The following is a 10,573-nucleotide window of genomic DNA, read 5'->3' as shown; positions in this document are numbered from 1 at the left end:
TGAACTACTGGGTCAGATCTAAAGTAACATTTATGGGCAAGGGGTACATTAAATTCAAGAAAAGGCAACAAAATTGGTGAAACTTCTTTTTACATTGAAGTAAATAAAATAAACTCAGGATCCTTTCTGCCTGTTTATATTTTGCCTGTTTATATATTATTTATATTATATCCTATATTGTCTGTTTGTGGTTATTCAAGCTTGTAATATTTCTCTGGTAATATACCAAATTGCTGAATTTCTAAAGTGCTCAAATCTTATGTATAATCTATATGATGTTAATTCCCTTTGAAGTCCACATTGCCTCTTCCCAATTGAATTAAATATTCTAACTGGAAGGAAGCTCAGGATATTGCTATCTATTACATGATGTTTAATTAAACAACAGTACCTCAGGGTAAACCTAAAAGATCCGCTCAGCGGTAGGAATTCCAATTCTGGCTTCCCCTCTTCTGCCTTTTTTTTTCTCCTCCCGCTTACTCTTCTTTTGCATAGAACACAGTAGAACTGAGAATTCAAGATTTACTAATGTAATTACTTCTTAGCTAACTTTGTTAAAAAAAAAATAGCAGAAGGAGGAGAGGGAAATACCAGCAAGTTTCTTACATTTTGGGGAGCTTTTAGATCCATGTTATCAACAAGTATTTTAATCTATATGCTAGATTTTGTGAGCACCTGCCAATAATTGGGAACTAATTAAAGTACTGTGGCAAATGTAAGAGTAATTTAAAATATGGTTTCTGGGGCACCTGGGTGGCTCAGTCGTTAAGCATCTGCCTTTGGCTCAGGTCATGATCCCAGGGTCTTGGGATCAAGCCCCGCATCGGGCTCCCTGCTCCTATTCTCCCTCTCCCACTCCCCCTGCTTGTGTTCCCTCTGTCACTGTGTCTCTCTCTGGCAAAAAAAAAAAAAAGGAAAAGAAAAAAAAATCTTTAAAATAAATAAATAAATAAATAAATAAATAAATAAATATTCTGACATTTAAAAAAATATATGGTTTCTTCACATGAGTTTAAACTGATAACTATCGACAAAAACTATAATTAGCTGCTAACTGCCGTGATACAAACTTTAAGTGTTATAAAAGATTAGAAGAGAACAGGATTAATTGCATCATTTGATAATAATTGGGCATATACTATATTTATTTATTCATGAATTCAATAATTTTTCATAGAGTGCCTACTAAGTGTCATACACAGAGGACAGAGCCATGAATTCTCACTGTCATGGAGCTATAGTTATAATGAAGGTTGGAGTGAGAAGACATAAATAAACATGAAATGAGCATTGGTGAGTGTCATGAAGGACACTAAAGCAAATTCAGGGAGCTAGGGTGTGTGAGACATGGAGGAAGGGTGACATTTTATGTAGATAGCCAGGGAGGCCACTGTGATTCCTTGAAGAAGCTAACAGAATAACCCTTTTAGGTACCTTGGCAGGGTCATTCCAAGAAGAAGGAGGTGAAAGGCAAAAGCTAGAGATATTTGGGGGACTGAAATGGACTGAATTTGGGTCAGAGTCAAAAGAGAGATGATTTGAAGGGTAGAATGATAGGCAGATGATCTGGGGCCTTGTAGGTTAGTGTAAAGACATTGGCTTGCTCTTGGAGATGGGAAATCATTGGAGGGATTTGAAGAGAGGAGTGAAATGATCTGAGTTATTTGTAAAATAATCATTCTGAGTGCAGCATTGAGAATGAGCAGTAGGAGGGCAAAAGAGTAGGCAAAGCAGGGAGACACATAAATAATTACCACAATAACCAGGCTAGATAAAATGGTTGCCAGGGCATCTGGGGTAGCAGTCTTGAAAAATGGTGGATTGTGGATATATTTTAAAGTTAGATTATGTAACAATGCTGTTGGTTGGTTGTGAATTGGGAGAGAAGCAAAGAAATAAAGAATAAACTTCAAAACTTCACATGGTTAAATAGAAAAATGAAATTTTAATTTGCTGTGATTGGGATAATGGTATAAGAATCAGATTTGCAGTGGGTGAAAAAATCAGAAATTTGACTTTTGAACATAACAGTTTAAGATGCCTACTGGCTGCTCACGGAGGAATATTGAATAAACATATGTACAATCAAGGTTTGAGTGCAGAGAGATTCAGGCTGGAAACGTAACCTTGAAAGCCATTAGCTTAAAAATAGCTTGTAAAACATGAGACTACATGACACTATCAAGGGCTTGAGTGTAGAAAGGGAAGAGGCCCATAGACTGATATACCAGGGAATCTGCTAGCAATGGCGACTGAGAAGAAGAACCCAATATGGTAGGATGAAAACCAAAAGGGTGTGTCACCCAAGTGGAGAAAGTATTTTTGGGAATAATAGAGTAATTGGTTATTTCAAATGTTGCTGATAAGTAAATAAGATAAAGACTGATTATTGGATGTAGCACTATTAAGTTCATTGGTTATTTTATTATTATTTTTAAAAAGATTTATTTATTTTAGAGGAGAGGGAGAGACAGAAAGTATGCATGTACGCTTGAGTGGGGGGAGGGGCAGGAGGAAAGAACTTTCAGGTGGACTCTCCACTGAATGTGGAGCCCTACTCGCGGCTTGGATCTCAGGACCCATGAGATTGTGACCTGAGCCTAAACCAAGAGTTGGAGGCCACTGAGCCACCCAGGCACCCCTCATTGGTTATTTTATTTTATTTTAATTTTTTAAAGGTTTTATTTATTCATGAGAGAGAGAAAGAGAGCATAAGCAGGGGAAAGGGCAGAAGGAGAGGGAGAAATAGAATCCCTGCCAAGCAGGGAGGCTGATACAGGGCTCATCCCAGAAACTTGGGATCAGGACCTGAGCTGAAGGCAAATGCTTAACTGGCTGAGCCACCCAGGCAACCCCTCATTGGTTATTCTAAAAATAGGCATTTCAATGAATTGGTAAAAGCAATTCATTTTTTAAAGATTTTATTCATTTATTAAAGAGAACGAGAGATAGGGTACAAGCAGGGAGAGCATCAGGGAGAGGGAGAAGCAGGCTCCCGCTGAACAGAGAGCGTGACATGGGGCTAGATCCCAGGACCCTGGGATCATGATCTGAGCCAAAGGCAGACACTTGACCAACTGAGCCACCCAGGCTCCCCTGTGAAAGCAATTTGAGAGAGAATTTGAGTTTGAGAAAGAATAAGGAGAGAAATTTTTGCTATTAAATATGAGTAATGTTTGAAGAACTTTGATAAAAGGGGAACAGAGAAATGAGATGGCAGCTGGAGGAGGATTGAGATTATGATATTTTTTGTTTGTTGATGAGAATAATCACATAGAGAATGAGCAACTGATGAAGTAGGGAAAGGAAGACAAATTGCTGGAATAATAGATCTTTGGAGAGGAAGAAATTTAGTACACAAGTGGAGGGTTGGTTGGTTGTGGACAGGGAAATGAGCAGTTCTTCTATACTAAAAGCAAAGGCAGAGTCCATGGAATGACCCTAAACCTAATAACTTAAACCTAATTTATATGGCCACAGTAATAGATAGATAGAAAAATAGTGATGGAAAGTTATGGAGGTTGTCTTCTGATGTCTCTGTTTTCTCAGTGGGAAAAGAAGAAATATCATTGGCTAAGAGTAAATATGGGCAAGGGATTCTGGTGATTTGAAGAAAATGGAAAAAGTGAGAATATTCCCTTAAAGAGAGTGTGAGAGTAAGACAACTGGTACATTGGGGCAGGATTGCTGAACAAGATTAAAAGTCTGCTTGAGGTTATTGGTCATGAAGTTAATGTAAACTATAGAACAATTTGTGTGTTTTTTCCCAGTCATGCTTAATTACATGGGTCTGATAAAGAGTAGTTGGAGAATTAATCAGAATTGTGTTTCTGTCAGGCACTGCTGTGAAGAGAGGAATGGTGAAAGCAAGAATAAACATAAGAGGGTGATTGTAATGATGGTATATGGTTTTTAATAGGTGAAAGAGAAGTATATGATGGGTGTTAGAGCCAATGAAAAGGAGTTTGGTTAGGGATTCCTGGCTGGCTTCGTGAGAAGTGCATGTGACTCTTGATCTTGGGGTTGTTGGGTGTAGAGATTGCTTAAATAAATAAATAAATCTTTTTTTAAAAAAGAAAAGGAGTTAGGATCAATAGGTCTATATCTTGGCTTAATTAAACACTTATTGGAGTTGAACAACACAATTGAGTGAGATAGAAGGCAAGGAGTTGGTAAGCAGAAGAATCCAAGCTGCAAGAAATTACAGTTTTGGAGGGGACATGGTAATTGATAATGCCAAGGTTTCTAAGAATATGATCGAGAGTGTTTAATGCAGGGTGAACAACTCAACTTTTAGAAGGAAAGAGTTCAAAGAATGGGATGGTTAAGAATTTGAGTGACCATGTACATGAACATTGGAACCACCAAGAGTAAAACAGAGGAGTTACAAAGAGTGACAGCAGTGTGCAAGGGACTACAATTATCAAGGAGTGAGGGGAAGTGGCCATGATAGCTCTGGAGTTATCCATATCTGGCTATGGAGTTGCAAAGCTAAGACAATAGAGGGAAGAGTAAGAATGTTCTGACAGTGATAGTGAAGAACAGTGCACTCTATGTCAAGGACTTGTGATGAGGGAGATGTGTGAGGATAAACATTTCCCACTTGTGAGGGTTATGGGCTTAACCTGATTTTGGTTAAAACAAGAAATGGAAAATTCAGAGAGGAGTCTGAGGATGCTGGAGAGTCTGCTGATGACTTACCACTAGTTCAGAGAGTATAGGTTTGGAAGAAGGGGTCAGAAGAGTTGATGTGCAAGGCAATCTGAGGATTACAGTCTTAAAGAAAATGGATGACCTGGGAATTCTCAGCTTCTTGTAGTAATGATATATTTAGGGATGAATTTCACAATGAGATTTGTCCTGATGGTTTCAAGGCAGAAACTGAAGAAGTTTGAGAGCTGATTAAGAGGGTAAGATGAGGCAGTTGTCAAATTACACTGAGTTCTGGAGGCCTGACCTAGTGATGGTGATAAAGAGGTTGGGAGAAGTAAATTGGTCTTAAATGTAGCATTAAGATCTCTGTGGCTTTCTCTTGTCTTTAGCTCTTGAAGATGAGGAAGCTGGAGAAAGACAATCCTTACCAAAGCTCAAAGAGCAGTGGTAGTCCCTCCTGGCTCCTTCCAAGGGAGACCAGCTGGCCAAAGGGGATTACCACATCCTTAGCCAATGAACTACTCCCAAGTTTGGGGATAAAAGGTGGTATAAGAAACACCCCAGAGAACGTGTTTCTGCCCTGTTTTTAGAAAGAGTTAGTTATAGAGTTACTTTCTACTGAGCTTAAATGTTGACTATATTTGAGTATAAAAAGCCAGTATAACTTATATCATATTTCTGTTTTTAATTTTGTGAGGAACCTCCATATTTCCACCAAGTTACATTCCCAGGTATTTACCCATAGAAAACAAACACTTTGAGAAGATATATACACTCCTATGTTTATTGCAACATTCTTTACAGTAGCCAAGATATGGACCTAAGTGTTCATTGATAAATGAATGGATGAAGATGTGGTATATATATATACCCACACACACATACACACAGTGGAATATTCCTCAGCCATAAAAAGAATGAGATCTTGACATTTGTGATAACATGAATGGGTATTATACTAAGTGAAGTAAGTCAGATAGAGAAAGAGAAGTACCATATGATTGCACTTATATGTGAAATTTAAAAAAACAAAACAAAACAAGAACGACAAAAAAACAAAGCAGATACAGACCCATAAATATAGAGAACAAATTGGTGGTTGCCAGACGGGAGGAGAGTGGGGGATGGACAAAACTGGGGAAGGGGAGTGGGAGATACAGGCATCTAGTTATGGAATGAATAGGTAACAGAGATGAAAGGTACAAGATAGAGAATATAGTCAATGGTATTATAATATCATTCTGTGGTGACAATTGGTAGCTACACTTGTGATGAGCACAGCAGAACACATAGTTGTGGCTTTACTATGTTGTACACCTAAAACTAATGTAACATTGTGTGTCAACTATACTTCAATAAAAAGAAGTCTGTATAGTTCAGTGAGGAAACCAGAATCAAAAGCATTGTGGGAGTATGATAAGCTTGTCAGATATAAGGTGGTTTTTGCTGCAGTGAAGGACACATGTTGAGAAGTAATGGAAAATAATGGTATCTTAAAAAGTGGTTAATTTCACATTAATTTTGAAGCATTATAATATGTAGAGAGAATAAAATAACATTATTTTTCTCTAGCTCTTCATCGTTATGGCAGAAGACCAAAGACTGTAGGAAATCTCTATGGTGCAGTCTGAATGGTATCCCTTTGTTCATTCCTAGTATAAGAAGAAAAGGGAAATGTGTGGGATGGCAATGCTTCAGACATTCTTTGCTCAAATAATCTTTTCTTCTATCTAAGCTTATATTTAAGGAACTATTCCTTACAAACAATAATAATAAGCACTCCAAATATTATCTACTTTAACACTATGAGATATTATGCAGGTTGGGAACATAAGGATCCAATCTAATGTAAGTATCATAAGAGCTGGAACTCTCTTATTATATTACGTCTTGTATCTGACAGCATCTTACAATTGGTAGGTTCTTTATAAATATTTGTTAATATTTAAATAAATAAAGTTTAGTAACTTATCTAAATTCACACACAGATAGGAAATAAAGGAACATACAATTTTCCATTGATAATCATTGATATTTTCCTTGATTTGTAAAAACTATTATTATGATGTTAGCTTTGACAGTATCATTCATATGTGTATTGCTTCCTAATTCGCACCTATTCTCTCCACCTATTTGGAGTTACAGTTTTTGTTAGTTAAATTCAGTGTTACTGCTTGCTCTGTGTTTACTTGTGATAGGGGCCACAGTATGTTAAAGGAATATATTATGGGTATAGCTCTCAGACAACCCTGATAATTTACATGAGTTTCCTTTCTGATTGTCTGCTTCCATTGTTACACTTAGAAAATACTTACATTTTCTTCTACTTATATTATTTTCTTAATTATTACTTTTGGCACTTTTATAAACCTAAAATCTCTTTGAGAATATAGCATGAGAAAAAGTACGTATCAAGTTGTGTGTTTCTTACCCAATTATTTAACCAATTATTTCTATTAGTTTATTCCAACTCTTGTTTATAATATCCTAATTATACAATTTATAGCATAAAATTCTATTTAGTAACATTTTCAAAAAGGCTTAACACTTCACTTCAATCACATATCAAATTTTTATACTTGTTTAGATTTTTTGGATATACTTTTTTGGATTTTTCTGTTTTCTTGAGTTAATTTTGTTGTTTATTCTGGTGGGGATACTAAACTATTTAAATTATTTTATCTTCATGCTATGCCTTAAAGCCTGGATTTTCAAATCCTTGCTGTTATTACAGCAGTCCCCCCTCATATGCAGTCTTGCTTTCTGTGGTTTCAGTTATGGGCAGTCAACCAAGGAAGCAGATGACTCTCATCCTGACGTATTGTCAGAAGGTTGATAGTAGCCTAATGCTATGTCACAGAGCCTAGGTCATTCACCTCATGTCAGTTCATCATATAGGCATTTTATCATCTCATATCATCGCAAGAAGGGTGAATACAGTACAATAAGATATTTTGAGCAAGGTCACATTCACATAACTTTTATTATGGTACAGTGTTATAATTGTTCTATTATTTCTTATTGTTAATGTCTTACTGTACCTAATTTATAAATTAAACTTATATATATAAAATAAATTTATCATGGGTATGTATGTATAGGAAAAACATAGTGTATATATATAGGCTTTGGTACTATCTGCAGTTTCAGACATCCACGGGGCGTCTTGGAATTTATCTTCCTCAGATAAAGAGGGACTACTGTATTTTCCAATATTTTCTTGGCTATTCTAGGAGATATATTCCTAGGCTTGTTGACTTTTAATAATTTTTAATCAAAGTTTTTCAAGTTTTTTATTAAATTCAGGGGGTTTTATTTTTGTGTTTGTGTGTATATGTTAATTGTGATAAAACACATTCTAATTTTATAAGTTGTTTACAAGAGACATTTAATATACAAGAATATGAAAAGATATAAAGAAAAGAATGAAAATATAGGTAGCAGGCAAATACTGTCTAAACACAAAAGATCTATTTTAATCAGACAAAACAAATGCCAAAAAGTCATTTCTAAAAAACAAAAGTCATTTACACTACAAAATGATGAAAGTTTTAATTTTCCAGAAAGATGTAGCAATTCTAAAATTGTATGTACCTAATAGCATATCTTCAAAAGCAGATGTGCAGAATTTTATAAGACTATAGGAAGGAAAAGAAATTCACCATACAGGAGGAGAGTTCCACATTTGTTGATTATTGAGAGGACAAACACTCAACAATTATTGAGCAACACAACAATAAGTTAGCCTTAATCAAACCCACAATTAAAACACATATTATTATACTGTGTAACTGAAACCTTTAACAAATTGTCCAATAACTCGATAATAAAGTGATTTTCAACAAAATTCAAATGCAGATCTGATCACACCACTTCTCCAATCAAATGCATATATATTAGAACTTGATAACATAAGTAAAAGTAATACATTTGTTAAAGAACACACACCTGAATAATTGATAGGCCAAGAAATTTTAACAATAGAACATAAAAATTATTAGAATTTACTAGTAATTTAAATACTACCTGTTGTAATTTGTGGGGTGAAAGTTCAAGGCCTAAATTCTCAAATGTTAAGTTGTATGTTTAAAAAGAAAGTTTGAATAAAGAGGTTAGAAAAGTGTAAGGAAATGAGCACAGAACAATTAGAAGTAAGGTTATGCAAAACTTAAGAGCAGGAATTAATAAAATGGAAAATAAAATAGGAAGAGTAGACCCAGGAAGAAAAGAAATTATTTCTCTATAGAACCTGGTAAAATAGACAAATCTCTAATAAGACTGATCTGGAAAGAGATGAAAAAGGCAAAAATAAGCAATACATTAGGGTCTTTAAAGGAGTCAAACTACAGATACAGCAGCAATAGAGTGAGAGGAATATCATAAATAGCTATATAGAATAAATATTAAAACTTTGAATAACTGGAAAAATTCTGAAGAAAATATAGTTTAACAAAGCTGACTAAAGGTCAAGAAGAATGTCTAGATAGTTCTGTAAACATTAGATAAATTGAATTTATATTTAAATCCTTAGCCCAAAGAAACCACCAGATCCATATTTTATCAAATTTTTGAAGAACAAGCAATTTCAGTCTTATGTAAAATTTCTGAATTATAGAAGAAGAGTAAAATTCTAAAAATTATTCTTAGGTACTATTATCACCTAACAGTGGTTAGAAAACAGTGGTTAGAAAAAATAAAAGAGGGTGGAAATTTTAGTCTAATCTCACCAGGAATGAAAAAAAAACATTTAAAAATATTAGCAAACTGTATCTAGAGTATATCAAAGGATAAATACATCTAAGTTGGTTTTGGTTTATTCCAACAATGGAATGGCAGTTTGATATTACAAAATCATTTAATATCATTTATATTAGCATATCATCTCAGTAGATGAGCAAATATAGCCACTCACTATAAAAGATTTTGGCAAACTACAAAGGAGACTTTTTTTTTTACCTATATAAAGAATGTCTAACAAAAACTTAGAACAATTATTCTTAAATCATTTTAACATTCTCTTTAATCATAAGGCAAAATGTCTATTGTCACAATTTCTTTTCAACATTGTTCAGGAGATCTTAGCCAGTATTGTAAGACTAATAGAAACTGTGAGGATTGGAAATGGAGAGACACTGTCATTATTTGTAGATGATACGATTATTTAAATAGAAGAGCAACTCTTTCCCTGCCGCCGCCGAGTCGCGGGGAGGCAGAAGGTCCCGTGCAGTCAAGATTCGGGTACACTCGTAATCCACCGCCATGGCCGGGGAAGGCATTGCTGCTGGAGGTGTAATGGACGTCAATACTGCTTTACAAGAGGTGCTGAAGACTGCCTTCATCCACGATGGCCTAGCACGTGGAATTCGCTAAGCTGCCAAAGCCTTAGACAAGCGCCAGGCCCATCTTTGTGTGCTTGTGTCCAACTGTGATGAGCCCATGTATGTCAAGTTGGTGGAGGCCCTTTGTGCTGAACACCGAATCAACCTAATGAAGGTTAATGACAACAAGAAACTAGGGGAATGGGTAGGTGGGTAGGCCTCTGTAAAATTGACAGAGAGGGAAAACCCCGTAAAGTGGTTGGTTGCAGTTGTGTGGTGGTTAAGGACTATGGCAAAGAGTCTCAGGCGAAGGATGGCATCGAGGAATACTTCAAGTGCAAGAAATGAACAAATAAACTTGGTTCTTGTTCAAAAAAAAAAAAAAAATAGAAGAGCAAAGCATCAATAAATAAATTATTAAGATAAATGGGAAACTTTAGTAACTGTGGATATAACAACAATATATAAAATACATTTCATTTTTATACATAAGTAATACAAATATTTTGTTAACGCTGATAGCATCCTATCTAATATATGCAAAATGCAGGAAATAAACATTCTGAATGAGAGTTTCTTTTTTCTCACCTGAACAATGAGAA

General features: G+C 35.3%; 1 pseudogene; it reads left to right on the top strand.

Annotated features, from left to right (window-relative positions):
- The first annotated feature begins 9,891 nt into the window (after window positions 1-9,891).
- Window positions 9,892-10,352, top strand: LOC112810901 (small ribosomal subunit protein eS12-like; annotated as a pseudogene).
- Window positions 10,353-10,573: the final 221 nt, after the last annotated feature.

Source organism: Callorhinus ursinus, unplaced genomic scaffold, assembly GCF_003265705.2.
Source record: "Callorhinus ursinus isolate GAN/ISIS: 27379988/994484 unplaced genomic scaffold, GSC_fseal_2.0 scaffold2, whole genome shotgun sequence".
In the NCBI taxonomy this organism is placed as follows: domain Eukaryota; kingdom Metazoa; phylum Chordata; class Mammalia; order Carnivora; family Otariidae; genus Callorhinus; species Callorhinus ursinus.
Note: the sequence above shows the minus strand (reverse complement) of the source record. Positions and strands in the feature narration are given on the sequence as shown.